General features: G+C 40.8%; 1 pseudogene; it reads right to left on the bottom strand.

Moving 5' to 3' along the window:
- Positions 1 to 333: 333 nt before the first annotated feature.
- On the bottom strand, positions 334 to 3,070 carry LOC116273048 (annotated as a pseudogene).
- Between the last annotated feature and the right edge of the window lie 2,172 nt (positions 3,071 to 5,242).

The raw sequence follows: 5,242 nt of genomic DNA, 5'->3' as shown, positions 1-5,242 counted from the left end.
TCTGTCACCCAGGCTGGAGTGCAGTGGCGGGATCTCGGCTCACTGCAAACTCTGCCTCCCGGGTTCACGGCATTCTCCTGCCTCAGCCTCCCAAGTAGCTGGGACTACAGGCGCCCGCCACCTCGCCCGGCTAATTTTTTGTATTTTTGGTAGAGACGGGGTTTCACCATGTTAGCCAAGATGGTCTCCATCTCCTGACCTCGTGACCCACCCGCCTGGGCTTCCCACAGTGTTGGGATTACAGGCGTGAGCCGCGGAGCCTGGCCCCCAGTCTTCTTAACATAAACATTTTAATATCAATTAATGTTTGAACTCAATGTTAAGTCAACTTAATCTCAAGTCAATGCTGAAGGCTCTAACATCAATTAAAGCTTTATGATTTTCTATAATCATTGTATTTGGAACAATTCTCTCAAAAATGAATTTTCTGATGTTCTGCAAGGATTAACCTCGGACTGAAGACTGCCACACGTATGACATTTGTAAGATTTCTGTCCATTATAGATTATCTGACATCTAATGCGGTGTGAACATGAAGTCAAGACTTTGCTACAGTCATCACACTTGAGGTTTCTCTCCTGTATGAATTCTCCTATGTTTTGCATAATATGAAACTTGCCCGAAGACCTTGCCACAATCACGACATTTGTAGGATTTCTCCCCAGCATGAGTTTGCCGATGAACTGCAAGGTATGAACGATGTCTGAAAAATTTGCCACATTTACTACACTTGTAAGATCTCTCTTCATTATGGATTCTCGAATGATTTGCAAAGGTTGTAGCATTACTGAAGACTTTGTGAGAATCATTACATTTGTAAAGCTTCCCTATGCTGTGGATTGCTTGATGATGAATAAGTGTGGACTGCCCACTAAAGGCTTTGCCACACTTATTACACTTGTAAGGTTTCTCTCCAATGTGACGTCTACGACGGCATACAACGGCTGACATCCAACTGAAGGTCTTGCCACACTCATTACAGGCTTGTAAGGTTTCTCTCCAGTATGAACTCTCTGATGTTGTGCAAGGTTTGATTGTTGATTAAAAATTTTCCTACATTCATTATACTTGTAAGATTTGTCTCCAGTATGAATTGCCTTATGAATTACAAGGGCTGAATTTCAAGTGAAGGTCTTGCCACCCTCATTACACTTGTAATGTTTCTCTCTAGTATGAAGTCTACGAAGGCCTGTAAGAAATGACTTCTGACTGAAGGTCTTGCCACACTCATTAGACTGTAAAGTTTCTCTCCAATATGATGTCTATGATGACATGCAAGGGTTGCTTTTTGACTAAAAACCTTGCCACATTCATTATATGTATAAGGTTTCTTTCCAGTATGAACTCTCTGATGTTGTGCAAGGCATGAACCCCTCCGGAAAGCCTTGTCACAAACCTTACATTTGTATGGTTTTTCTCTATTATGAATTTCTTTATGTCTTTCAAGGTGTGACCTGCAACTGTAAACTTTGTCACATTCTTCACATTTGTAAGGTTTCTCTCCAGTATGAAGTATATGATGAAGTGCAAAGTTTTCTCTCCTACTAAAAGCCTTGCCACATTCATTACATGTGTAAGGTTTCTCTCCAGTGTGAATTGCCTTATGCATTACAAGGGCTGAATTTCGAGCAAAGGTCTTGCCACACTCATTACACTTGTAAGATTTCTCTCCAGCATGAACTCTCTGATGTTGTGCAAGGCATGAAACATGCTAGAAAACCTTGTCACAAACCTTACATTTGTAAGGTTTCTCTCCAGTATGAAGTCTATGATGAAGTGCAAGGTGTGCTTTTCTACTAAAAGCCTTGCCACATTCATTGCATGTGTAAGGTTTCTCTCCAGTATGAACTCTCTTATGGCATGAAAGGCGTGAATTATCCCAGAAAGCCTTGTCACAAGCCTTACATTTGTATGGTTTTTCCTGCAGTATGAATTCTCCTATGCGTTTTAAGTTGTGATCTACAACTGTAAACTTTGTCACATTCTTCACATTTGTAAAGTTTCTGTCCAGTATAAGGTCTATAGCATTGAAGGTAAGATTCTGAGTGAAGGTCTTGCCACACTCATTACACTTGTAAGGTTTCCCTCCAGTATGAAGTCGATGGTGGCATGCAAGGTATTTCTTCTGATGAAAGACTTTGTCATATCCATCACATTTATATTGTTTCTCTCCTGAATGGGTTATGTGATGTGTCCTTAAGTGTGAGCTATAATTAAAGGCTTTGCCATACTCATTACATTGGAAAGGCTTTCTTTCATGTGTGCTTCCTGTATTTGTGTGAATAATGAAGAATGGAGGAAATTCTTCCCCTACTTATTAGAAATATGGGTTTTGAGACTACGAGAAATTATTTGGGATGTTGAAGCTGAGGAAGCATCATTGATAGACTGGTTCACTTGATTACCAATTTTCCCTTCAGTCTGAAATATGTGAAGTTCAGGCAGATGTAAATGAAAGCTTAATCCAAGTTGATCTTTAATAGGCTTGTTTCCACTGTGCCTTTAATCATGTTGGTTTGTACTACCAGTTAACTCTTTGGTTTCTGTCATGGGTGCTTCATGGTCATTTCTTTTGATTTCTTGCCACTGAAACTCAAAGTCATGAGTATCTTTCTTGATTTTTGGGATGCAAAAATCTTCAATGTGATGACTTTCATGTCTTCCCAATGTCCCCGTGTGGAACCCTTTTGTATTGCCTTGCCTTATTGATGAGAACTCCATCATGGATTTTAAAGAGCTATCCACAGACTCCAGGTTTCTGTAGTTCTCCAACATCACTTCCTGTATAAAACCCTCTGCTCAGGGTTCAGGCATTTCCACTCCTCCACAGATAATTCTATAGTCACATCCCTGAAAGTCAAGTGTCCCTGAGGAAGAGCCATCCCTGGCTCCTTCTCTTTGCTCTTCTTGGTGGCTTCCTTACATAACATGAGTCTTTGGAAATCACCTGAACTCTCACCCGGACGTCTAGATTTGCTCTGGGTTGAGAAAGAGGGGTCGGAATTTCCAGGTCTGTGGGAACCCCATGTCACTGGTATAGCAGCAGCAGAGAACTAGGAAACTCACAGTCATGGTGCAAACTTCAGTCCACTGTTTTTGTGGATTTTTATGATGGTAGTTATTGTCCTTTTGCTTCCAGGTGTAGAACTTCTTTCTTTTTATTCCAAGTGTAGAACTCCCTTCAGTATTTCTTGTGGGGCTGGTATAGTGCTGATTAATTCCCACAGCTTTTGCTTATCTTGGAAAGACTTTATTTCTCCTTCATTTATAAAGGATAATGTTTCTGGGTATAGTATCCTTGGCTAAACTTTTTTTTTTTTTAACATCACTTTGAATATATTATTCCTTCATCACCTGGTCAGTAAGGTTTCTGCTGAGAAATTTGCTGTTACTCTGATGGGGGTCCTTAATGAGGGACTAGATGCTTTTCTATTGCTGTTTTTAGAATTATCTCTTTGACTGTGACATTTGACATTTTGACTGTAGTGTACTATGGAGAAGATTTTTTTTGCATTGTGCTGACTTGGGGATCTCTGAGTTTTGTATAGCTGGATGTGTAAATATCTTGCTAGACTTGGGAAGTTTTCACTTGTTATTTTATAGAATAGATTTTCAATCCCTTTCATTTTCTCTCTGCCTTCTGGGGCACTGAAAATTCAAATGTTTGGTCACTTTGTAGCGTCCCGTATGTCATGTAGGCCTTGTTTATTTTTAAAAAATATATTTTTCTTTATTTTTGTCTCACTCACTTATTTGAAAAGACCAGTCTTCAAGTTCTAAAATTCTTTCTTCTGCTTGATCTAGTCTGTTGGGGTGATCAGACCCAACATCAGGTCGTGAGGATGATGAAGTCTGGCAGAGTCAAAGGAATGAGAAAAGACAGTTTGAGAGAGAAAGTGGGTCCAGGGGGCCAACACAAGTATGGAGGCTGAGAAGGCCCTGAGCTCTGGAGGCCCAGACTATTTATTGGTGATCAAGCAAAGAAACAGGTGGTGAGAATGTGGGCTTGAAAGGGAGCATTGCATTAAGCACATGATTTACAGCTGTGATGGTTTAGCATTTATATGGCCAATTCTAAAACACAATCGATCTAGGAGCATGAGAGGGCTAGAAGCAAGGAGTCAGCAAGTCTAGACCCATTCCAGAGGCCACGAGGGATTTTATGCCCTGAACCCTGGATTCTATCGAAGCCTCGAGGGGTTTTAGGCCCTGGGCTTAGATTATGGTATGTCAGGGTTGCCTTCCACCCTTTAGCACAGAGCTTGGTGTTCCAAAGGCCATGGGGGGTTTGAGACCCTGGACTCCAGACACGTTCCAAGACTCTTTTACATTATGTCAGACATGCAAGCACTGCCTGAGCTTCTCCCAACGCTCACCTTCTCCCAACATAGTCTAATCTTGAAGCTTTTATATGTACTTTGTATTTCAACACAAAATTTTCAATTCCAGAGTTTCTCTTTTGTTCTTTTTAATGATATATATATCTTTGACAAATTTCTTATTCATATCCTGATTCGTTTTTCTGATTTTTTATTGTTTTTCTGAGTTCTCTTTTATCTCTCTGAGCTTCTTGAATATAATTTTTTAAATTATTTTCTAGAAATGTGTAAATTTCTTTTTCTTTGGAATTTATTGCCAGAGAACTTTTCTTATTTCCTTGCTTTTTCATACTTTCTGTATCCTTGCATTGATATCTGTACATCTGGCATAGCTGTCACTTCTTCCAATTTTTAAAATTTGTTTTTACAGGGGAGGACATTTTTCTGAAGATGTATCCATGGTGTTGGTTGTATAGGGCACTTTGGCTTTGCATCTGGATGTGTGCAGTAGTGTAGTCTCTGTTGATTTATTGAGCTATGAACAGTGTCAGTGTTGTCTGTGATTTCCTTTGTGGCTTAGGGCACAGTTGTTATTGGGGCCTGTTATAAAGTTCTGCTGGGATAGGGCATCAGTTGGGCCAGTCCTTGGGGCCCAGTGGTGGCAGTGGCAGGTCAAGCATGCCTGTCCTTGGACTTCAGGACACTGTTTGCTGGCCCTGGTGTTAATGGGTCCAGGTGTGCCAATTCTTAGGTTTCCAGGCAGTTTGCTTGGTACCAGCAGTGGCAACAATAGGTCGAGTTGGTTGGTGTGTTCTTGGGACCTGGAAAGTGGGACTGGCATGGACAGTGGCAGTAGCAGTCACGGGACAATCCTCTGTCTTCCATTCATTTCACATTGTTGTTTGTTTGTAGTGGATTTGGTG

This window comes from Papio anubis, unplaced genomic scaffold (genome assembly GCF_008728515.1).
Source record: "Papio anubis isolate 15944 unplaced genomic scaffold, Panubis1.0 scaffold333, whole genome shotgun sequence".
NCBI lineage: Eukaryota > Metazoa > Chordata > Mammalia > Primates > Cercopithecidae > Papio > Papio anubis.
Note: the sequence above shows the minus strand (reverse complement) of the source record. Positions and strands in the feature narration are given on the sequence as shown.